General features: G+C 39.9%; 1 protein-coding gene and 1 pseudogene across 1 annotated transcript in view; both read left to right on the forward strand.

Moving 5' to 3' along the window:
- The window catches only part of LOC140694683 (uncharacterized), a 130430-nt pseudogene that overhangs the window by 81527 nt on the left and 22661 nt on the right, over positions 1–26242 (forward strand).
- LOC140694685 (trafficking protein particle complex subunit 9-like) overlaps positions 18360–26242 on the forward strand; it is a 78420-nt gene continuing 70537 nt past the window's right edge. The window contains exon 1 of the mRNA XM_072957822.1: positions 18360–18469. The gene's annotated coding sequence lies outside the window, so the exon portion shown is untranslated. The remainder of the gene's footprint in view (positions 18470–26242) is intronic.

Below are 26242 nucleotides of genomic sequence, written 5' to 3' on the forward strand. Positions count from 1 at the left end.
GTTTTCCCCTCGTCTGTGAGAAGGGGACACTCATATCTGCTTTGTAGAATTGTGAGAATTAGTAATTATGTAACATGTTTACCACAGTGGGTATGTCAAGAGAGCTCATAAACTTTAGCTGCTGTTTTGTGTGCAGCCATCATTTTATAGTCTTTGGTAATTACAAAGAAACAAGAAAATAAGAAAAGCTGATTTTATGATGAAAGATATTTGAGGACGTTCCATAATTCCTACACCCATAATTTAGCATCAGCAGAGTCAGAACTGTTACACAGTCGCCCTGGACCAACGTTAAGCCACAGAAATTTTTGTTACTTCATATATGTTGGGGCCTAAGGGGAACCAATACTTATACACATGTTGTCTCCAGCAGCCAACTGAGAGATGACACAAAAGAGTAGGCAGGCGATAAATGTCTTCTTTGTTACTGATGAAGCCACGTTCTCCATGAACTTCAGGGCTGTGGATAAATGAGTGTCATGATACTGTGTCCCAGAAGTAGAGACTCACCCTGTCCCAGGTATCTCTGGGCCACAGCAAGCCTTCCCTTGAGAGAATGAGCCCCATCATGCACAGGGCTGTTCTGCAATGGAGCTGAGCATCCAGGGTGCTTCCCTAGGGTAGTCAACACTGGAGGGAAAGGAAGGGTTTCACATGCCCTGCTTGTCTCCCCGGAATCACAACTCAATCTGTTAATGTGAGGAGGGCTAGCTGTGGACCAGGGGTCAGGGCTGTGAAGGGAGTAGCACTCTGCATGGCCCAGAGGAGTGGGGAGGAGGTATCCCTTCCATCAGTTTAAACAGGTGGTGGGATGGAACAGAAGGGTTCATCCCATGAGTTTATAAAAGGAGAAATAAGAATTTCCTTTGGGTATTAGTCTAGCCAGGAAACACAGAAGATGATTAGGAAGGAGACTTGTAAACCACTGTAATATTAATTTGACATTTGTTGAGCACCCAAAATGTGCTACATTCTTTTCTGAGCGTTTTACAGAAATGAATCCTTCAATCTTCTCAACAAGCGAGTAAGGAAGGTTTGATTGTTATCCCAGTTTCACAGTGTGGAAATTGAGGCACACAGAGGGTAAGTTGACCAAGGTCACAGAACTAGTAAGTGGCAGAGCAAGTATTTTAACCCTGGCTGTATGGTATTGTGGCTCCCAGAATGGGCTTTGGGTGTTTAGATGTATCTGCATCCCTCGATTTCTGTACGTCTGTGCATCAATTAGCCCAGAAAGGACAGGGAAAGGAGAGTTACACAGGTGCTCACAGTCGTGTCTCGGCAACTGTCCACGAAGAGTGCACCGTGATTAGAATTAATTGTTTTCCAGGCAGCAGATCTGTTGGTATAACAGAAATTTAGTCCATTGAATTCATCTAGAAATCCTTCCTGCTCTGCTTCTGTCCACACTTGCCATGTGACTGCCTGCCCGTGTTTGGGCCGTGGAGGAGAACATATACTCATGGTTGAACTCTGATATTGCAGTCTGGTTCATAGTTTCACATCTTCTGTTACATTAATAAGTTAAATTTCTGGTTTTCTTGCATCAGTGTCTCATGAGTTTGGTTAATGTGAAACCAGTCCATGGGAGCCCAGGGGTTATGATGGTATAAATTTTTAGCACGTTGTGGCACTTCTAGCCATGCAGACATGACTGGGGGATATACGCCTTTCTCACTGATTTCTCCCAACAGCAGGGTCCTCTCACGGATGTGAGGCTGGGAGCTCTCTGAGTAGCTCAGTCAGAGGCCAAGTCCACCAATCCGAAAATGATGAAGTACCTGGAAGTGGGTTTAATAAAAGTAAAGGGCTTCCAGGTAGTCCGATGGGCTGTTCAAGAAATTTGGTGAAAAGCTGTCCACTGTCTGTGGTTTAGCTGCTTCTTTGCTATTGAAAAGTCTGGAGTAGATGAAGGGATTTTAAAAAGCAGAAAGGAGTGATTTCAGGTGGTACATCCACACCGGTGAGAAGTGATGGATGACCGCCTGTGTGAGGCACAGACAGAGTCTTACAAACTTCATAAAACAGCTTCAAATGCTCTGCCATCTGAGTGCGCTTCATATGGGGTCCAGTTCATCACTGGTCACGCTGTGAGGGCAAGTAACTGACGATGGCAGAAAGGACACGGAGGCATCAAAAAGGTCTCACTCATGTTCCCTGTTTAAAGAATGTGGCACAGTGTATTATATTTGAGCTGGTTTTTCACTGAACAGTTTTTAGTGTTTTCTGGGACTCCCCAGTGCCCCAAGGTTCCATGCAGCTGGGTGTCCCCTCATTGCAGCTCCGTCAGCGCTTGCCCTGGGCTGATGTGGTGTCACGGGAAGCAGGACGGTCAGCGTCCCCGGCTCCTCTGAGCTCCGTCTCCTCATCTGCAGAGCCTGGTTTCCCATCCGTGTCTACTTAGTAGGGTTGCTGAGAATCACACGTGATGGTTATCAGGTGTGATTTCTGGTTGTCTCTGCGATTGGCAAATAGCCAATAATTGATAGAAACTCTTCTTTTTTTTTTATTGTAATTGTGTCTCCTAGATTGCAGTGGTTTTTAGTCTGCATTTTTTTATAACTTTACTCATTTTTAAATATGCCCTTATTTTATTTATTTTTTTTTTGAGGTACTGGGGACTGAAGCCAGGACATTGTGCATGCTATGCAGGTGCTCTACAACTGAGTAATACCCACCCTCCTTTTCTGCACTTAAAAATAAATATTGCAATACACAAAATAGCTCTTAAACTCCATCATGGGACCTGGTCTCTGTATAGGCAAATGAACACGTATACTATTTCAATAAGAATAAATGCTGTTGAGACATAAGTTTCTGAATCTGTTAATGTGCTTAAAAACGATCATAGCTAGTGATAAACACGAGACTTAGATCCAGGACTTTTTAGGGTATGTTTTGCCATCATGGGAAATTACATTCTACCGAGAAGGCTAATTGGGTCTCTTTGATATTTGGATGGTTTAGCAGGTGATCAAGGCTTTCCAAAGCTGACAGTTTTGTATTTTAAACTAACTACAAAGTTATCTTCTAGAAGATGGAAATCCTAAGTTTGTGAATTTCCCAGTAATCCAGGGGGTATGTGTCTGTGTCTGTGTCTGTGTGAACGTTTGTGTGTGTGATTTCAGGAATGTAGAAATAAGTTCCATATAGACTTCTGATATCTTTCTCTTCCAGTTCAAGGTTTAAGCATATACTTACACAAATAAATTGATTTTCTTTTGTCATTTGGCATATTGGCGGGAATAAGAGGTTCTCATACTTGTTTCAGAAGGGTTGGGAAGCATGAGCTTAGAAAACGGGAGGAGAAAGAGGCAGGGAGACACTTCACACTTTGTGCAGTATATGAGAAACGGTAGCTTTTCTTTTCTCTTTTCTTCTAAAGCAAACTGGCTCTGAATTGTAACACACTATTACTCAGAATTGCTTTTCTAATCAGATACAAGTGCCTCAGATTTTTCAAGGCAACATGAATGATGAAATGTGTTTTAGCATTTATCTTTAAAAGTAGTTTTATTTCTCAAGTAAAAGACTATAGCCTGTTTCTTCCAGCGTCTCAAGAAATTCTCATTGATCTATGTACATGTTCTATGTGCTTATTTTCTTTTCTTTTTTTTTAAGTGCTTGTTTCATTGTGGTGTGAATCAATGTTTAAAATTTCTGGATTTTGATCTTTAGAAAATGCTGATATATCAGAACTGTTAAAAACCTGATTGTTCTTTGGTCCTTGTTTGGTGGGGCACCCTATTGATTACTCTTGTCTGTTAAAGAGAGAAATTCTTCCTCTAGCCTGCAGATCATTAAGTGTATGGTTTGCAGTATGCCTTTAAATTTCATTGAATGCATTGAACATGATTGTCCAGTGAATTTTGAGTTGACTCATAGTAATGACTTTGCTTTGATTCTGTGGCTTTTGCTCCTCTCCACAAGAGCTTGAATTCTCTGTTGCATTTTGTATACGTGTTCTTCACAGTGGAAGAAATTTTGCATTTTTTACAGAGGTGGTTTTTCCTAACACCTCTGAATGCCTTCTGTAATTGATACAACAAAAATCTGTTATTTCAATGCTTAATTATTTCATAAACTAGTTTTTGGCTTAATCAGAAACAATGACAGAGTGATAATAAAAAATAGGAAAACTTTCCTTCCTTTGAAGAATAGAAATCAGGTGGTCAGGCTCACCCATGCTTTGGGCCTGACACACTTAATCTCATGTCATTGTGTATCATGATTCGGAGATGGAGTTGCTTCAGGTTTATTGATTTTTGTTTTAACATTTGTGTTGAATTCTTTCTCCAGGCTTATGTATCCTGTTGGGTTTGTTGAAACTGTAGAAGGGAAACAAAAGCTTTTTTTGGTTTCCGGAGGCCTGAGTTGCTGATGATAAGGGTTGAGGGTGGGCTGAGGAACAGAGTGACACTCCCTCTGCTCCCAGCTGAAATTGATGAACAATGAAATCAATTAAGTGTATCGGTATTTGACCAATAGAAGTTAGTGAGCCCAAACTGGCTAGTTATGCCCAAAGAAAGTACTGAATTCACCTGCAGAATTAGGTGCTTTACCAAGAAGAAGCAGCTTAGAGCAATCAGAAAAATCAGTCCTATGATGAGATATAAAGTAAATATGATATCTTTTATTTCTGAAACTTTTCTACGTTAAGTTGTGTAGAGCTAAAATTAAGTTTCAAGCACCAGGAGTTAACAGTGTGGGTGGTTCTGTATGATCATTATTCAGGAATGTGCCTAGACTCTGCTAGAGTGGCTGAAGCTGGCAGGAAAAGACCCAGAGCCAGGATTTGTCACCTTAGGGTGTCCTCCATAATGGTTCCATGTGGGAGCCCATGATTGGGTTAACAAATTGTAACAGACCCCAGCCGCCTGTCAAATTTAAGAAGAAAACGTATGCTTAGTAACTGCTTTGCAAGCAAGTGCCTGTGCATCCTCACTCCTGTCTCCTTGCCTTAAAAAGCAGAGATAATGCTTTGCTTGCGTAGATGATGTTTTAGATAGCACTCTGCTCATCGCAAAGCAATGACCCAGGCCCACAGCTATAAAGGCTGGGCTTGTGTGCAGTTAGATACTCTATTATCCCCCAAGCAAGGACCTAGCTGGTCTGGTGGTCTGCTTTGTAATTCACATGTCTAAAGAATGTATCTTATTCCCCTCACCCCATGACTTACCTAAAGATACACTAAGCCTTTGTACTCATGGTGGATTCTACAATCTCTGTCTCATCCTTCTTTCCCCAAGTTCCTGCTTACTATCACACAACTGTTAATGACGTTTTCCTTTGATTATACACAATAAATATGGGATCATTTGAGAGGCTCGTGGAGTTGGGTCCCTACGCCCTCTCTCTTTCGTGACTTTTTCCACAGAGTCTTGAGTATTCATTCCCTGTACGTAAGACTTCTGCCAGCCAGAACCCACAGTTCCAGGTGAGAAGGATGCAGGCTTTATCTCTCCTACCCGAGGGAGAGAGAGTAGAAAATTGAGATCTGCTCTTCCGTGGTCCCTTCCTGCCCCAGGTCTGCTCCAGTTCACCTGCAGCCTTCTGGCCTCTGCTCACACTGCCTCTGTCCCAGGACTGACAGCAGCCTTTTCTTCCCTGGTAAACATTTCCTGTGCCTTTTAGAAGTTGGTCTCTTCTCTGCAATACAACCCTGGCAGATGTGATGGTGGTAAACGTGCTGGAGGGCAGTCACTTTGGGACTGCCAGGAGCCATGCTGATTCTCCTGAGTCTCTCATTCGGGGTTACAGAACTGTCGAGCAGCAGAGGAAGCCCTTTAATGTGAGGCCAGCTCAGCATTGCATCACTTTCATTTTATTTTTGAATTTTCAGTGGAGAAATTATTTGTAGCAAACTGTTCCAGATTTTTGGCTGCCTGCTTTCCTCACCACCATTTCCTTGTTGGCTCTGGTGCTTGTTGTAAGAACCAGGTTTCTTCTCTGGTTATTTCTAGCAGCTGGGCTTGCCGAATCCTTGATCTGCATTTGAAGCAGAATGCTTCTTCGTGATGTCAAGCTGATTTTCCTATTTCTGAATATTTCGTGTACACTCAGCAACTCTTTCAAGTGAAATGCTCTTGTCCAATTCTGTTAACCCATATTTGCCGATCTCCTGCTTTCATGCTGAGGGCAGTTTCTTTTTCCTGTAATAAAAGTTAGCAATTTGCATTTACTATTTGAAGGTTCTGGCCCTAGGTGCTTTTGTCCTTAACAGTTTTAATACAATTCACCCATTAAAATGTGCAGCGGTTTTTACTCAAAGCCCAGAATTGTGCATCGCAGTCAATCTTAGAATATTTTCATCCCCCAACAGGAAGCCCTGTATGCACAAGCAGTCATTCCCATCTTCCTCATCCTCCCCCAGCCCCAGGCAGCCATTGTTCTCTCTCTATGGATTTGCCTGTGCTGGACATTTCATGTAAAACAAGTTATTTCATGTAAATGGAACTGTCTATTGTGACTGACTTCTTTCACACTGAGTAACTTTTTCAATGTATTTCCAGGTTGTGGCCTGGGTCAGTACTCTATGCTTTGCTATTGCTGAATTATATTCTACTGTATATCTGGGCCCTACTGTTTACCCATTCATCAGGTGATAGTCGTTTGTGTTGTGTCTGCTTTTTGTTTGTGAAGAGTAATGGCGCCGTGAATACTCCTGTAGGAATTTTTATGTGGACATTTGTTTTCAGTTCTCTTACTTGTGTGACCAGAGAGCAGAAATGCTGGGTCATTCATAAACCAAATGTTCAACTCTCTGAGGACCTGCCAGGCTGTTTTCTAAAGTGGCCACCCTGTGTTACATCCTCAAAAGCAAGGGCTGCGCGCTCCGCTTCCTCTGTGTCTTCATTAGTGCTTGTTACACATTTTTTTTATTATAACCTATTGTAGTAAGTGTGAAGCGGTTTCTCCTAGTGGTTTTGACTTGATTTCTTTTACAGCTAATGATATTGAACATCGTTTGATTGTGCTTATTGGCCATTTGTATATTTTCTTTGAAAAATACATTTTCAGATACTTTATACACATTTTAATTGAGTTCTCTTTTTCTTGTTGAGTTGTAGGAGTTTTTTCTTTTATTTGAAGATACAAATACTTAATCAGATAAATAATTTGAAAAAATTTTCTCCTCTCTGATGTTTTTTCACCTTCTGGATGGTGTCCTTTGAAGCAAATTTTTAACATTTGATGAACTCCAATTTATCACTGTTTTCTTTGTTCCTTGAGCTTTTGGGGTAATATTTAAAATCTGAGGTATTTTATTTAAACTTTTATATAAAAAATTACTTAATTCTTAAGACTGTTCTAGGAGATGGGTGCTGTGGCTGTCCCCAGTCTATGGATAGGAGACTGAGGTGCAGAAAATTTCACTGAAATATCAGTGTCACAGCTACCCAGTGCTGTGGGATTTCAGACCCTCATGTTTGTCCCCAGCATTTGTGATCTTCACCACCATGCTCCACTACTGCCTGGAATCATTAATGAAAAAGTTTTCCTTTTTTGATTTCTTGATTGTTTGTTTTCTCATTGGGGAACTCACCTCTTCATTTTCCTTGCAGAGATCTGTGTAGGTTTATTTTAGATCTCATGTACTTATTTATTACACAGGCTCCAGCGATGATTGTGCCTAGTTGATCTAATCAATTCATACTCAAGTCTTTCCTGCTCATGACACTAAAAAGAGAGTCATGATTTACATAATGCTCAAAGAAGAATGTACTTGAGTGATTTTATTTTTCTAACCAATCAAACAAATCAAATAAAAACCCGGTGTTGGAATAGATTATAAGCCCTGCAGAATAGGGTCACTGTCTTCCTTGTGTTTCATTTGATTTGTCACAGTGTCTGGATAGTGCCTTGCTGTCCAGCAGTTTTGTGAGTATACGGTGCTCGTGAATCATTGTAAGGAAAGAATTTTGACAACAGACTGTGTTGTTCATTTCACAAGGGAAAAGATCATATAGAAATACTGCTCAGATTTATTTTAAAATTAAGCTTGGTGTTTTGAGAAGGGTTCAAGAAACCATACAAAAATCTTTTTCACTAATTTTAAATCTATCTTAGACACATTATGCATACATAGCAGAGTAACTTATCAACTAGTTTTGACAAGAGGAGTGTATTATTGATTATCTATTTTAGTTGAAATATTCTACCTGGGATAAAGTAATCAGTGCCCATAAATGAACAAATATGTTTGTATTTCTATGCAACATGGGGGCAGACTTCATATGTTTTTATATAATATATATGACTGTGTGTTTTAATCTGTCTGTCAGTGTTTTTATAGTTTTTCATCAATGTTGTAACTTTAGAATTCTTCTATGGAAATCACCCCCAATTCTAGTGCAGTTTGTACTGTGTATCCTGTCTTATGCATGGGATTCCACTGTCCCCTCACTGAGGAATTTCCTCTCCTATTGAGCTAGTAGCAGAGTTAAAGGAACTGTGATTTCTAGGCCTTTGCTCTCCATGTGTTTGCAGTTGGCTGTCAATCAAGATTTTCTCTTTCTTGAGTTTTCATTGTTCAATTAGAATTTTGGAAATAACAATTAATATGTTGCAACACTCTCCCTAGAAACTTGATGTGTTTGTGCTTTTCAGTTTCCAATTTACAAAAAATGTAAATGCACTCTTGTTTTTAAATAGTCCTTTTTCACTAGATATTTGTTTACTTCTTTATAGTCAAAATATTTTTTTCCCAATGAATGAATAGGTTTGCATGTTTTAAAAGATACCTTACTTTTTAAATTTCTTATTCTAACAGGTATATTCGTTGTACAGAATTTAGAAAATAAGGATAAACACAATTATAACTTAAAAATGGCCTCTAATCTCACCTGGAGATACAGTTGTAAGGTTTGAAATTGAGAATTACAAGTCCTCTCAAACTGTTCTTCTATTTCAAGTACGGTTTGGTTACTGAGATCCTCGAATTCCCATATGAATTGTAGCAGCAGATAGTCAGTTTCTGCAGAGGAACCCACTGGGATTGTGATCGAGTCCACGTTGAATATATGGATCGCTCTGGGGAGCACTGCCATCCCAAGAATGCTGTCATTTGATTCAGGAATGTGCGTGGTGTGTCTGTCCAGGTATTTAGGTATTTTTAATTTTTTTCAGCATTGCATAGAGTTTACATTGGATTATTTTACTATATATTTTGCCTTTATACTGAGGACAAGTGTGCAAGGTACCGGGATCAGAAGTGTATTGGAGCTCCGCAGCTTGCTGCCACCATGGACGCTGTGCTCTTGCTTCGCCCACTGTACAATGTTGCACAAAATAGGACCTAAGTAACTCTCTCTTGAAAGAATGATTATATGATTGCTGGATGATGCTTGAGAGTCCTTGTGATGATGTCTTTTTCCCAGAATTTCCCCTCTTCTTTACTATGCCCTTTCCCTTCCTTTCCTCCAGCCTGTGTTTCAGCCTGCCTGTGGCATTGATTTTCCTTGTCTGTGGACTCTTCCTTTCACTAGTTCGTGATAATGTTACATGTGAGATGTGGAAACTTGCTAGATGTCAAGAAAGAGGAAATCCATTGCATTCTAGTTTTTTTAGAGTGTGCTATTGTATTATCGATTGAAATGAAATCAGGCTGACCCATTGAGCCATCCCCTGAGCTCTTTTTGCCTTCCTACAGGTGATACTGCTCTCGTTGCTGCATGTGCCCTTCCCCCAGACTTGGTTTTGGGGTTGAGTAAGTCACCGTCACTGGAGCCCTCTCTTTAAATGATGAAGAGAACATTTGCTCTTTCTCCCTGTTTGGGGACTTGGATGAGATGAGGCAACAGATAAAGAATGGAGCCCCACCTCATTCTGACCCCCGCTCTTTCCGTTCCTTTCTCCAGGGGAAGAGTACAATTCAAAAATATAAAGATTGTGAACTAATGAGATAGACAAGACAACCGATCATTTATTAAATACCCTTTCATGCCAGAAACAAATGTATTATACACACAAAAAGCACATAAAATACGGTAGTACTGTGGTTACAAACGTGGGTCCGAGTTCGAGTCCTGGTCTGGAGTGACAAGTCCTGTGAGATGGAGAATTGGTAGGTCGGCTTAGCCTCTCTTGGACTTGTTTTCTGTCCTGCAGAGATGGGGCTCGCTAGGCGTCCCTCCCCCGTAGAGGTGCTGAGGGGTGTAAAAGACACGTGTAGGCAGACCGAGCACAGCTGCTCTTTCCTCGTAAGTGCAGGATAGCATCGCTTTTGCGGTGATGGCTTTATGACTGCACCCTGTAGACTCTCAGTGCTCCAAAGGGATGCCTTGCAGATTGGAGATGGGATTCTCACTTCTGTATATACCCAAGGATTGTGTTATTGGGCCTTGCTAATTTGACTCTATTCTTTAGAAAGTACATAATGTAGATATATTTTTCAAACATGCATGATTTTTTCTTTTATTATTTAGAGTTCTACCCTCTCATCTCTTGGTGTGACTTTTCATGGAATCCAGGAAACAGTCCTAAGCAACCTGCCTCTTCACACTTCTCCGTGGTGGTTTCCTTCCCTGACTAGAAGAGGGTTTTGCATAGGTAATTTTGATTGCTCCCCTTCTCTTGGAGACCCTCTGTTTTTCTGCCCATCTCTCACCTGTCCATCTGTCCATTTCTCTACCCACTCATTCTTCTGACTTGTTTCAATAAGCATTTCAGGCAGCTTACAGAAGAACAGGTACCAAATAAACAGGTGAGAAAATGGGGCCAAGTTCATACAGTGAGGCTAGGAGTTGAGCCTGTGTGAGAGTTGCCAGCGTGAGACACACGCCTCTGCCTTGTGACTTATAAGATAGACAACATCAATGTGCCTGAAGCTCCCAGCAGACACAGGGAAACAGGGTTTGTGGGAGATGCTCATTGGCTGTGAAATAAATAAGTGGCTTAGTAGAAGCCCAGCCTTTCCAAGTACTAAGGCTTAGGAGAATATTTTAGTGTCTTCCAAAATCAGATTATTGCATCTTTTCTTTTTCAGAGTTTTATGTATAGTTGGTTTACATTCTATACCTGGAAATTTCTCCAAAACTTCTGCCCACGTGAGTCCCATGACTCGGGAATGGGGTGGTTCTGCTCATTGACGGGTGTTGGCCAGAAACGGAAAATGACAGCCTCAAAGGAGCCTGGGATTTATCAGTTATGTTTTGTCAGTGCTGTAGATTTCAGAAAATGCTTTCACCTTTTCTTTCCATCTGAGGCAGCAGCGCGCTCTCTTACCAGCATCAGGAGCTCAGGGCCACGGGATGGTGGGGGCTGACTGCACTGCCGTCAAGACAGCTGAGCTAGTCACTGCAGGTGTGGTTCTTTTACATAATGCAGTTCATGCTCTTTACTAGAATGTTTCAACAGGGAGTTAATTAACTGAGTTAATTAACATTTTATAAATATGATGCTTTGTTGAAAAGACAGTCATAGGCAGAATATAAGTTGTGATCACTTTAAAAATGGTTTCATTACTGAAGTTTCAGTAGGAAAGATCCAGTTTATCTTATTTCCGCCTCTCTTTAAAAGTAACAAAGAAACAAGACAGAAAAAGCAGAGGATGATTTCTGTTCTTCCTCTCGGCTTGCAGGTGCCCTCACCTCCAGTGGCATCCATCCAGACACCAGCACTGACACTGGCCGTGCTCAGAACTGCCTCAGCCCTGAAGACACATCTGACAAATGGAAGGGGGCCGCGCCCTGTTACAGCAGGTGCTCTCACTTTGTGGGTCCTTATGTAACTGCGCGGTGTTATTCAGGATCGCCCTTTCTACACTTTGTGACGCTGCTGCGGTGTCTCCTAGTTATTTGTTTCTGTAAGTACTCGTGTAATTTTCCAATGTGTGGTACTAGACATCTAAAAATGCATTTTTCAGATGAAAAATAGTGTGTATTTAATATAAATGTATGAAAAAAGGGTCAAATGGATCTATCCTGGTGCCAGTACTCAGAGATAATAATTAACACATTAACATCTATTTTCTGTTCTTTTCATCAGTGTGTATTACCTCTGTCATAAAAACCAGCGAGCAATGTGTGCCTGTATACTGTGTGGAGACCTCCATTTTCCATTCGGCTTATTACACATTTTTCTACAATATTCTATCTCCCCTGGCATGATTTTTAATGACTAGTATAGCATTCTGTCTTGTGGAGTCCTCGTCCATTTTACTTTGTATTTAAGTAAACTTTTAAATTCCAAGTATACTTAACTGAAATTCTGAAAAGAGATCTGTTGTGGTACCGAAAGTCCCCTACATCCCTTCCCCTTTTTTCCTGAGAGTAAAAACTGCTGACAATATGGAGTATATATTTCATGACCTTTATGCCTATGTCATATAAATAAACACATACATACACGTATATGAGAAATCTATGTCTATGTGTGTGTATATATGCTTTATTGAAAAATAAGGCCATACTATATGTTTTCTGCAGCTCGGTTTATTCACTCAGGTATATATCACAGACGTCCTCTCTCTCCAGACTCACCCGGTCCTTTCAGATAGAGTAGAGGGTTTTCCTGATATGCAGGTTTGGTCTCTTGTGTAAGGACACCTTTCGTGGGAGCGTACTGTGGACAAGGCCTTGGACCACGCCGAAACACCGGAACTTTAGTGCCCACAGCTCACCGTGATTTACCGCATCATTGTCTTGATGGTGGACACTTAAGTTTTCTCCATTTTCCACTGTCAGAAAGGGTGTTTGACTGGCATACTTCTTATACAAACATTCCTGTGATCTTGTATGAGTATTATTTTCGTTAAGTTTTCTGGAAATTTAGTCCTTGGATGTGACAACTACATAAATCACAGGCTCCTTTCAAGTGAATCTAGAAATTCCTTCTCCTGTGGGGCATGAAAAGATGTAGAATAACTTATGTAACCAATTCTCTATCGCTGGATATGATTTCACTTCAGCTTTTCTTCTCACCATTGTAAACAGTGCTGTGTAAATGCTCTGATAAGTACATCTTTTTGAACTGAATTTTTCTAAATGAAACGATTCCAAAATGTGGAGTTCAGCCTGTGTGTACACACGTTTTTCAGAGTTTACATATCCATTGACATGTCATCCTCCAAAAGATCGCTCACAGTTTGTTCTCTCAAAGATGGACACTAGCTAGAATATCTTTTAAAAATATGTGCCAATATGATGAGCAAAAGTACTTTTTCATTGTTTTAATTTGCACTTGATGACCAGTGAGGTATTGAGCATTTTTCACTCATTAGCCATCTGACTTTTAAAAAGTGAATGATCTCTTTTGTCCTTTGCACACATTTAAGTGAGGCAGCTTCTTGTTGCTTTGTGACAGCTCTATGTATATTATGAACATTAACCCCTTGTCTTCATCAACATGTATCAGAGAGCTTTTCCTTGTCATATTTTGCCTTTCATTTTGTTCAGTAGGTTCATTTTTGTTGTGGCCCAAAATAATCTTAAGATTGTAAATGTCTTCTTTTTGGGTTTTATTCCTGATATTATTCTTAGAAATACTTTCTTATAATGGTATAAATTTCTTCTGTAGGTTCTTTTAATCTCTAAGATGGAGATGATGATGGTACTTGTTATAGTGAAGAGAAGTTGAATTAATATGAGCAAAGAATTATATTCGCTGTTATTAGTACTTTCTAATATTCACATCACATTCTGTAATTTTTCTTGCGGTCATTATGACTGGAATAGAATTTGTTTTTTCCAGGGGATTCTCTGATTGTCCCAAGACAATTATTGAATTCCTACTTTGCTTTTTAACTTGAAATCCCACCTGTAAAGAATACTTATGTACACTAGAGTCTCTTTTTGAGCTCATGGTTTATTTTTATCAATCTTACTTTCTTACACTAGCACTATATCTTACATATTGTAAACATTTATTTAATATCTGACAGTGCGATTTTTTGATTCTCTTTTCGATCCCAAATTTTCTTGGTTAGTATTATGACTTTATTATTCCTGAAGAATTCTAATATAATTTTTCAAGTTAAAAAAAAAAAGAAGTGCTGTCGTGGGATTTTTTAGTACTTTTGAATTATCTTTAGGAGAACGTACATTTTTACAAAACTGCTTTCCTCCATACAAAATGTTGATGTCTCTACTTTCACACCTCTTACTTTACCCCACAGTACAGTCCTGTACTTCCACCATGTACAACATGGGCATTATTTTTGAGTTTATTCCAGATTATTGTTGATGTTTTTGTTAATTATTTAAGTCAGAATTTTTTGCTATTGTATATTTTAACTGTTAAAACTGACACCTAGGAAGGCAGATTCGGTTTGTAAATACTCACTTTGTAACTTCTCATTTAAAATTGTAAGTATTAAGTACTTGTTACAGAATCCTTTCTTTTCTGTTTTTAAAAATTTGTTTCCAAGATTCTCAAAATGGTCATAGCAAAGTAGTATAAGTGGGGACAGAGATGGAGAGAGGTAGTGTGGCTCATGTACAAACTGTGAGCACTTTCATGGCTGCGTTTACGCTGGAAAAGCCGCTGAAGAGTCCAGGATAAAACGGGTGGCTTTGTATGCAGTTGAAAGCCAGCTTTCTTGCCTGGTGAAGCCTGGTGGGCGTGACAGGTAGATGATCAAGGTCGAATGGAGGTTATTGGCTGCACAGAGCGCTGTGTCTGAGAACTGGAGAATATCGCCATGGGAAATGCTTGGTGCCAGGAACAAAGCAGAGGAGCTGGGGACCCTGTGTGTTAAGGAATTTCCAGCCCTCGGAGTGGGAAGATCAGACTCTGCATTCAGATCTGAGTTTGAATTCATCTTCTTTAGTTTACTTGTCCTCTGACTTTGGTCAAGCTATATACCCTCTTTCACTTCCTGTTTTCTTATCTCTCAAAATAGGAGAATTACAGCCTGCTGCTAGATTGTTTGATCAGGTTAAGTAATTAGTGTCTATAAGATGCCACGTACAGTCACAAGCTCAGTGAGAAATGGGCTGTCACCTGTTCTTCTGCAACTCAGTGCTTGACAAGACATGTGGGAAAGCCAGTCCCTAATTTGTGTGTGATGCAAGTAGGAACAAAATTAATGTCTTGCCTTTCCCTAGCAGTATACTTACAGCTTTGCTTCATTTACTTCTTTCCTCCTTTCCTTTCCCCTTTCCCATCCTCCACCAAAAGATCCTGAGACTCTCTCAGAATAGTAGATTCAAATTACTTTAAAGGTTGGCTCATCCTCATGAAATGATAGTAACATAAAAAAAATCTGTGCACATCCCACAATACATTGTATTTGATTTACACACACACGTGTGCACACATACACACACACAATCAGGCTACCTTCCACTTGCAGAGGGATAAGGACCACTTTTTCTGAGTTTTCACTCACTGAGCTTGAGAACAATGTCTCTTACACAGACTTTCACCAGGCTTCGTGCATGGTGTTTTTAATTGAATTTCGGCTTTGTGGCCATAGATATAGTCTCCTAATAGAAGAGAGAAAGTGGAGACATAGACATTCCGCTGAGATATTGGTGTCATCATATTTTAGTTGGAAAGGACTTAAGACAGCATAGAGTCGTAATATTATATGGGTGAGAATTCATGATGTTGTAACTTGGACAAGAACATGGACCTTCTGCCGTCTTGTCCACAAAGGTGAAGAGGCAACTGGGCAGGGGATGGTAGGGATCCTTCTTGCTTGAGTTCCATGTTCTTGCTAGTTTTCATTGCTCAGTTGCCTTTAGTTTATGTCCATGAGGCCTCTCATGGGAAGGTCACTCTGTCCTGATAGATTGAGTTTCTTATCAGCAAAAAGCTCTGGACCCACTCATATTTCCCAGAGTTTTCTGCTGACCTGCTGACACTTTATATAATTGAGACCTAAGAAACTACTGAATATAAAATCCTTATTGTTATTGTTTGCCCTCGAGTTCCATAGGAAGGGGTGCTGTCTCAGGCTGTCTAAAGCCAGATCTGAACAAAGATAGGGTGACAGGCTGTGCTGCTGGTCCTCCACAGTTGAAGGGGATTTCCAACTTAGCTTTATATTCAAGGCAGATGAGTTCAAATCTTGCCTTTACCAGTTATTATCTTTGTGAATTTGGGGAGAAACTGTACTTTTTTGTGTCCAAATTTGTTTATCTGTAAGTAAGTTCAGTATTTATTTTAAGGTTTCTGTTTTAGAATTGAATGAGCTAATACTCTCATTTATACCTAAAATAGTGATCTCATGGTTCTATGCTGGTGCCTTGGTAGTTGATTACTAAGGGACTCCGCAGTGAGATTGGGGGTGGGGGACCCTGGATAATAGAGCTTATATTCCAGGATATGCTTGTAAAAGACTGGATGTGCAGTGGATTTTTAGTAAATATCTACTCCTTTCCTAATTTGCATTGATTGTGTATATATCTTTATACTAATATATGAACAATTTTTATTGCAATTTAAATATCTTTGTAGTATTTACAATATCTAGTTATAAAAATACGTGAAATAAAAAGATTTGAATTTATTTTCTTTTCAATAAGCAAAACAAAATAAAATAGAAAAGAAAAAAGTTTTGAAGGAGTAGAAATAATTTTATTTCTGTGGAATCAATTCCTTGTAATAGGTTTTTTGTTCATGTTGTTAAAAAGCATATAAAATTGATAGGTGGTGAAATACTGGAAATGAGGAAACAGTGGAGACATACTACCTCTAAGGCAGTCAATTTGTTACCAAGTCCAAACTCGTTCTGCTTGCTGCATGACAGGCTGATTAATCGGGAGATGAGATGTTGGAGTAAGGAAAAGAGACTTTATTTGTAAAGCTGGCAGACCCAGAAAATGGCATATTGTTATCCAGTAGAACTCTCTTCCCCAGGGCAGAATTCAGTCTCCTTTTATACTAACAAGTGGCGGGGATGTGGCTGGTTGTTGCAAACTTCTTGCTGTATGAATTGTTTGTCCTTGAAATCCTTTGTTCCTGCAGCTGTCCATGTGGGTCAAATTATGGTGCCCCTGTAAAACCTCCAAAAAAAAGAAAGGTTATTCACTATTTTACAACTTGCCATCTATACATAAGTGTAGAAGAGCAAATATCCTTAAAGATCAGAGCCCGGAGAATAGACCCTCCTGGATATTTCAGGCTAAAGGCAACTTTCTTTTACAAAAGGTGCAGAGATAGCAAGTCTGAGCCTAGAAAACAAGGTACAGGATTAAAGCCAAATGAACACATCTAACATGGAGTGAAATTTGTTCTTTCTATTACAATTTCTTTTTCTCCCTCATAAATAATTTTAGTAAGAAACATGAGCAATTTTTTTATTTTTGCTTCTTAATAAAGGACTACAACTACAATTTAGTGAGCAGGGATGCTGTGCGTGCCTTGGTGTCACAGCAAACTCTTGTTGGTGGTGCAACATGCCTGATGCCCCATGAGTGTTGGTGAGGGTCCCCCTAACCAGGGGCTCTATTCAGGAACCACCATATGCGCGTTGACCTCTGGCACCTCTTTTTCAGCTGCAGGAAATTTTTTCAGATTCTATGATAGAAAAATCACTCCAGCTAGGGATAATCAGGGAATAAAGGAAGAGGAAAAGGGCTTGAAGTAGAGTAGAAGAGAAAGACAGAAGCTCAGGGAGCCTGGGGGCTTGGCAGCACTGCCTCGGGAGAGAGAGGAGCAGAGGTGTGGATGGGACCGGCTACGGAACCAGCTCCTGCAGCTTTCCCTGCACCCAAGCCACACAGCTTTTAATAGGGCCCAGGACTCTCTCCTGGCTGGATGTCACCCTGGGCAGAACCTTGAGAATCGAAGGTAAGGGGTGGGCAGCACTCACCTAGGGGGTCACTGAGGACTTTGGTCAAGTCCACATTGACTTTTCCAGTCAAGTGCCTTCACCTGTTCTTTATCTCAGGATCTGAGAAGCAGGAGCAAGGAACTCAGGGAGAGATCCAGGAAGATATCTGACTGTGTTAAGAGACGACAGCCACAGTGACACTGGGAGCGAAGACACTTGCAGCAAAGTAAAATAACTTCACAACTATTGCATCAGAGCTGCATGTGTGAGAGAGCCTAAGCCTGTCTCAGAGTGCAGGGGACAAGCGGAATGGAATGGTAAAATTAACACTGACAATTGAAATTTTGTTAAATAGCCTGCTACTTTTAATTTTATCACTTCAATGTATGCAGGTGTATTTCTATGAGCATTTATAGGTTCACACAACCCCACCAGCCCCTCTTGCCCCCATGGGGGATGGGATTTCTCAAGCACAGTGCCCCTCCTGCTTGCTTGGGCCACGCTGCGGGTCCTCACCTGGGGCCAGACTGCTACAGTACACTGAGTCCCCGAGGCACGGCCTGGGATACATGACAGGAACAACTGTGCTCTTGGCTGAGGGCCTCCATTTCCCCCTGCAGTGTAAGAATGCCGGTGACTCAGTTAGAAGCATGCATCCAAGCCGTCCTTCCGTGTCATCACCATCTAGAAGCGGTGCCTGAATCTTCTGAATTTCTGCAGAATGTGGTTTACAATCACCTTGAACAAGTGAGTGTGTGTCCTCTTTCAAGTGGAGGAGTTACAGCCGTTTTCCTGGAACTTACTCATCACTAGTCCATCTGATTTTTCTGTGCTAGGATTCAGTATGGCCTGCTAATAACTCTGCAGTCAGATCTAGAAACCCTGATGAAGAGGATTATTTATTTTCTTTCTTTATATGATAGTATTTTACTTTCAAATTTCTGAGTTTTCAGTTCTTGGAGGAATTTTTTCGGGGGTTGGAGAAACAACTTTGCTCTTACCATCTTTGTGACCTGTTGCTATATGCGTCTCACCTGTCTTCTGTCACTTGTGAGGCGGTTCTATTTTTGACCCTGTCCGGGTTGTTCATATTTTAAAACATAAAATCTGTAAAAGTACAGTCCCTTTTACTCCGAAGACATTCCACAAATACTCCTTTAATCTGGGTATGGTTTTAAGAAGACACAATATTTAGAATATATACTTGCAGGTTGCCAGTGCAAAATCCCCAAATTAATAGTCAAGCTCAACATCTAAAATCTTTCTAATCTACCATGGATTTGTATGGATAAGTGAAGTAGTTTGCTAAGAACTCAATCCTCCCAAGCTGATGCTCTGCCAGATGGTGGAGCCGAGGGACGAGGGTGTGTCCTGCCCTTCCTGAGCTGACAGTTTCATGGCAAAGACCTTCACCAGGTGAAGAAATTGAAGTTTCTTCTAAGAACAGTGGGTCTGAAATGAGTCCAAAAGCGTGGGAGAGACACAATCACATTTGTCTCAAGTAGGGGAGAGTGGCTGTGGGGCCACTTGGGAGACTCATGAGTCCAGGTGGGCAGTGTTGTTGGCTTCCACTTGAGCGGTGGGACGGTCAGTGGGTAAAAGCGAACAGATTGAAGGCATGTTTAGATGGTAAAGAGGAAAGGATCAATGATTTCTGTGAAGGTAGCATGGAGTAAGGCCCAGGTTTCTGGGTGGATTAATGAGTTAAATAATGGTCCTGCTGTGTTCTGAGGAGGGAAAGCAGCAGAGGGAGTTCTGGGGGAAAACTGATGAGTTCAGCTGTGGGTAAAGTGAAAGGCTGTTAGATATGTGGTCTGGGAGCTCTGGTGAGAGCCAGTAGTGAGTAGGGGGCGGGGAGAGAGACTTTCAAATCATTTTGTCTTGTGAAAATACATACAAGAATGAGTAATGACACAACCCCTGTATATTCTGGATTTAAAACCCAGTAACATTTTGCTATATTGACTGCAGGGGTTCTTAATTTTTTAATAGAAATAAAATAAATAGAAACAAAATAGTGGAGTTAATGAATATCTTAGAGTTGATGTGTGTCCTTGTATGTATTTTCATACCTCATCTGTTTATAACCATAATCTACAAAAAGTTAACTTGCTTAGCATTAGAGTTAAACAGAGGGACGTGACACACTCTGTTGGTGGTTCAAGGTGATTTCTTGGGCAAATTATGTAGCCTCTCTGTGCCTTAGTTGCATCTTCTGTGACTGCCCCCGTGCCCTCATCACAGCTGATTTCCTAGACTAGATGTTGGGAGGGAGGCTGCTGAAGGGAGTAAGAGGTGGCAACTGCTAGGGTCACTGAAGAGAGAGACAAAAACAGATTAAAGCCGAGAAACTGAGTGCTAATACCCTCAAAGGAGAAAGAATCCCTTAGTTTTTTGAGCCACTTAGCCTAAGAGAAAGAAAATCATGTGGATCCAAAGCTCCTGAGCATATGAGTATTGTGGGTGGGAGGGTTTCATCAGAAAAGTGTTGAGAAAAGGCCTTTTGGTTTCCCTTTACGTTTCCAGTAAGGATGAGGTGCAGAAGAAAAACCACCCGTTTCACAGTTGAAGGTGCTGTTTTGTGCGAAACTGACCGAAGGTTGGAAACCATTCATCAGTGGTGCTGGCAAAAGAAGAGACTTCTGGATTGGGTGGGGCACTTGCTGTGACTTCCAGGTGACCTGCTGGCTGGGGGCTGTGAGGCGGGCAGTAGGTTTGCAGTGTGACCTGGGTATAATCCCTGGCATTGAGGCTGCTGATCTGACTAGCAGAGCTGGGCAGACACCGTCCTAACGGGGCTGCTCGGGATGAGGCCTGGGACACCTGCCATGCTGAGGGCGAGAGGAGAGCTCCCCTGAGGTTGTGTCCCTGTGAAGATTAGAAACGTCCTCCTGCAGGGGAGGAAGAGCCTCTGAGCAGCGGGCCAGATGCACAGGCAAGACCAGCCTGAGCACGGAGATTTCAGGAAGCCGGAATTCATACAGGCCCGAACAGCCTTGTTCCTGAGAAACTGGAGGGAAAAGATGCTGCAAATGCAGGCTAAGTTCAGACACTATTGTGTGTCATGAGTGATAGGAAAAGACTGTTCAGGCAGCCACGAGAGAACCCTGTGGTTGTCCCAGTTGGGCGTCACACAGGAGGGAGGAGCAGAGTTATATACTTTGCCACTTATTAGCTGTGTGACTTTGAGCAATATCACCCCACTTCTCTCTATATATATCTACATCTGTAAAGAGACACAGTGACAAGCTCGTGTCATCAGAATGCTTTGTTTAGCTCTGATCCCCTTTGTCCAGTCCTGTCAGTGCTGCCCTGCAAGGTTCTGCAGCGGCTGCTCTTGCCCTGTGATGGGAGGGCATAAAAGGGCATTGTAGCACCCGAGGGCAGAAAGGGGTTGCTTTAAAAGCAGACATGTAGCCTCCTGCAGCTGCAGACCTGCAGGCAGTTTGGTTCATGGTCGTGGAGAGGACTTTGGAGGCCTTAGCGTCGTCTTGAGACTTGTTTTCCCTTGGGGACCTGATTTGCCTTTGCAGATTAATGTTGAAGATTTGGGCTTCTGGCAAAGCTGTTTTCAGAGATGGGTATATACGTAAAATATATAAAATAAAATGATTTATTTAACGTGTGCGACTTTGCAGCTGTTGGGAAGAGCTGTGTTGGCCTGGTCTCCACGGAGGACACCAAGGGTCAGCAGAGCGTGCGGGAGGGAAGGCAGCCTGCAGTGCTTCTGCGGGGGGTTCTCCCCAGCATGGTGCTCTGCTGAGTTGACTCTTCTCTGAGTTTGGTTGCCAGAGGAGCAGACAGCAAAGTAATGAGTTCTGGAGGGATTGTATAATGACAGGAAGAAATAGGAACCTGGAGATTTTCTGGACTAAAACACGCTTTTGGTTCCTGATTCAGTGTGTTCCATTACAGAATTGATGAGTTGTGTCTATTCTGGGACTTCATTGAAATAAACGTTCACCCTAAATGTTAAGGGATTTGGTTTATTTGGCTGGAGGACTCGAGCCGGGATGACAGCCTCTCAGATCACTCTGAGGGACTGCTCCCAAGAGGTAGGGGAGGAGCTAGGATAAATAGAATCTTTACAACAAAGATCAGGTAATTGGAACAATAAAATATTGCTTGTTATCTAAAGAAAACCAGATATCTCAAGTTCAAGTATTTACTGCTTTTCTATGTATGGTGGGAAGCAAACATTTGGGTCATTGAATTCATTCCTTTGGCAAGCCCCTGGCTATCTAGGGCCAGTATCCTGTCCTTTCTTACTCTGAGTCTGCTCAGAGGGCACCACTGTGAGTGGCTGAGAGGCCGGGCTGTTGGCATGTACTCGCTGGGGTTTGGCAGCAGCCGCTGATGACTCGGATTCAGCATTCTTTGTTTACTGTCATGGTTGCAGTATTTTCATGCACATTGTAGTATTTTCATTCACAGTGTTCCCCCTTGGTCCTAAATTCGACCAATATTTTGAGAGAAATTTCATGACCAATTTTGTCCCACATTGCTAGGATGGCTCATTCCTAGTTCAGGTGAAGAATCTTCTGAGTTGCCATTCAAGGTGTTAGTTTTTTTTATCAGGTCCTGTTGATACTAAAAGTTCTCTGGATCACCTGTCTTACTACTCTATTATGATCCAGGAAGTGTTTAACCTTCTTTGCTCATTCCCATACCTAGAATCACACTATTATATTTATTTTATTCAGGGTTATAAATTTTATCTGTTTCTTCAAGATGTTTAGCCATCATCAATCTTGTGGGCCTAGTTACACATTGGGAAATGTAATAGACAACAATTTTATAAAATAGACAGGATATAAGTAATACAGCTAGTAACGTTAATAAAGTCACGAGTAAGAATTTAATAGTCGAGAAGTTGTATTTTTGGGTTAAAATTTTGCTTGTGTTTCTGAGTTTGATCCTATGAGAAAGTTCATATTTATGGTCAGGGTCAGAGCAGGTATTAATTGGCCAGTTGAAATCTCCCACCTTGTAAGATCAACAGTGGCCTAAACAGAACTATAATTTCTTTTTAGAATAATGTTTCTGAGGGCTACCTAGTTAGAGCCTTGGAGTAGGGAAACCCACCAAGGTAACACAGAAGTACTAGACATAGGTAATTTATCATAAACTTAACAATTGGAGTAGTTCATAATCAAAGGTTGGAGAAATTATCAAAGTAATTGGTATACAGTCCTGGTCCGGTGTCTTGGGTCAGCAGTGTAGCTCAGATGTCGTCTTCTTCTCATCCTGGTATGGAAGCTTTTTCTCCATTTGGGCATTGTTTTAAGGTGAGCAGCGCTCTATAAGCCAGTGCACTGCAGGGGCTGTTTCAGATAGGAAATGAATCCGAGACTCCGTTTCCTTCAGCTTTGGTGTGTATGGTCTAGTTAAGAGTATCTGAAAAAGGGTCTTTCCATTCAGGTTGGAGAGAGTTCTTTAAGTCATGCCTGTTGCAGTATGTATAATCCCCTGGCTGCAGGTCATGGGGCATTGGAATTTTACCCAAGGATAGATTACTGAGCTTCAGAATCAAACCTAGAGTATTCTTTTCATAATTCAATTAAACTGTACAGCAGTGTGACATAACAGCAAGGAATGATCTGGGAAGTGTCTTAGTAAATATGGACCTCAATTAACAAAACTAGAATTTAATATCGACTAAAATATAATTTTTTTCTCTCTAAAGTTACCCTCAGTTTTCTCAAATATAGCCAAATCAAGATTAATTTCTTTACAAATTAAATCTGATTATTTGATCATATAGGCTTTTTAAATTGACTGTGTTGGAAGTTTTAATACGGAGTCTCAGGGTAGAATGTTAATAAGGTTTTCTAAGGCCAAGAAAGCCACGTCAAGGCTTTTCATGGATTTTTGCCTTACAGATTTAGGTAAATTCTTTTCTCTTTAAAATCCTTAAAATACCTTTATACTCCTATATCTCTTAGGAGATGATCTCCCTAATTTGTCTGATAGAGCCACTGGGGACCTAAGTATTTTTAGTCTTTTGAGGGATCAGATAGAGAGAAAAGATAACTGTTCCAAGTCTGTATACATAGTTATAATTTATCAAATTGCTGTGAACCATAACTAGCTTAAGGAGAAGAGATTCTTTATGTCTGGGAAACAGGTTAAAAGGCAGTAGTATTTCAAACAATATCAAAAATTATAACCATATTCAGCTGGTTAATCAGTCCCATGTAACTAATTCTTTTAATGAGAGTTTTCATTAGAACTTTAAAATGTCTTACCCAGTTTAGTTCAGTGCTGTAGTTTGAAATTTATTAGAAATCAGTAAATCTCCTTGAAGAGAAAGCATTTTGCAAAACCATCAGAAGAAAACAATTAACTGTCTATAAATGACAAAAGATTTAAAAGCATGGTTAAACACCGTTACACTATAATCAATAAAGAAACCTGTTCACTATACCCATAATTATCACTGGTAACATTTCAGATAAACCAGAATTTTAGGGAGTCCATATAATTTCTACAATACCTATATTAATAATATTTCTCATTCAATATAACCTTAGAAGTTTTATGATTCATTTGACAATTCCATGTTATTTAAAATGCCAAATGAAACTTTATAGTTAAAAATCTCTCTTTGGGATGTTTCAGGGGCCTTCTGTAGCATCCCAAACTTAACTGGAGATTAAAAGAATTTTAATTAATTAAATTAATTTTTATTTAATTAATTAGAATTTTATATTTGGGGAGCTTTTTGAAAGATTTCAGAACACTTGATCAGATAAACATATAGATCACTGTAATGTAGTACTAATTCATTAACAAGAAAATATGTCAAATGTAAAGGCAGAACAGATCAGCTAAGTGGTATAAGAAGTTTTACAATCTGTTACTGAAGGTGGATTAATATTTTAAGAAAATTTTTTCCTCTTAACAGAGAGAAAACCAAATCTAATCTTGTTCCAGCTAACTTCTAAGATTCATTTACGTTGCCCAATTTGATTCTAAACTTAGCCAATTCTGACCACGTACAAAACTTTCCTCAGGGTTCCTTTTCCACAAGCCTTCCACAGCTTTCTATACTTATATTAGTGTGTCCCTTATTTTGTCTTCCATTCAGAGGTAACCAGCTTCAGGAGAAAGTCACTATTTTTCATTAACAAAGTATTATTCCATTCTTACATCTTCCTTTACGCATTTATATTACTTTCCTAGGATACTGAGATCATTCCCTTACTAATAGAGACTATTTCTGTGTGACACCAACCATTTATTAATATTTCTAAACACCTTTAGTTTCACTGTAAGAGGAAGTTAAATGTTAAGTAATTCATATTTCAATCTTATTTTATCTGAAAATGGCATAGATATTTAATAAAATCTTGTCATTTAACTTAATTTAGCACAACTCTAGAATTTAAAGATATCAAACATTTAGAGATTATTTTAAGCATACATTTTAAAAATATATTTTAAATATTTACCCAAAGCTCTCATCTCATTTGCATTTAATTTACTTAAAATTTTACCACAGCACATTACTGTTATTTTTTTTTTGACAAATCTGCAACAGATATAACAGGATCTTATTTGACTTTCATTAAACCTAGGTACAGTAAAGGTATTATAGTTAAGATGGATGATTTTAAAGATGTCTACATTTATTAGAACATACTTAAACTAAACAATATCAAATATTACCTTAATATTGAATATTTTCCAATTCACATGACACTGAAAGTCAATTTGTTAAGTTTTTATTTTAAAAATACTTAATTTTTAAGCTCTTATATTTTTACATCAATTAAGCAGAGCTCTTTGACTTCGAAATTTTTTTTTTTTTAGCAGTAGAAATATCTCACTTCTATAATCTGTATGCAGGCTTATAAACAGACAAAAGCTAGAGATCTCATAGCTTCACTTTAAAACTTACTTATATTTATAATAATAGTTGGAGTAAGCTGAATTTGCTTGCTCAAATCACTAAGGCTTACTATTTATGAAACAGATAATTAAGATTTCCTCACAAAGTCTGAAGGACCCGTCAGAGTTCTGAGTTCTAAAATGCCAAAAATTTCATGGCCTCAAGTTTTATTTCGTTGAGCTAATTAGGCTCAGTCCTAGGTCACTGTTTGTTGTATTTATATTTCTGATCTGCAAGACAAAGACACTCTCTTCCAGGTCCCCAGATAAATGCTCTGTCACCCAGACCCAATTTTATCTCCTTAATTGGCATTTTTGTATCAGTGAGAAGAGCTGTAAACAAAGAATTCCATGTTTTAAAACTAAGGTTTTCTTTATTTTGTCTTCCAAAGCTTGCATAAGACATTTATTAAGGTCTCTTTTCCTTGAGTTATAAGTTAAACCCAGGGTAAACCTATATTTTTTTTTTTAGCTACTCAAATTACTTTTTAGATTTACGTTATATTGGACGTCTCAAGTAACTATATTGGTTTCCTTTAATTTGTTCAATTAATATTTTCAGAGGGATAGACATGTGCCCAGCCTTATAATACCAAGAAGGGGAAGCGTTTTTCCACTGAAACATAT

Source organism: Vicugna pacos, unplaced genomic scaffold (genome assembly GCF_048564905.1).
Source record: "Vicugna pacos unplaced genomic scaffold, VicPac4 scaffold_102, whole genome shotgun sequence".
Taxonomy (NCBI): domain Eukaryota; kingdom Metazoa; phylum Chordata; class Mammalia; order Artiodactyla; family Camelidae; genus Vicugna; species Vicugna pacos.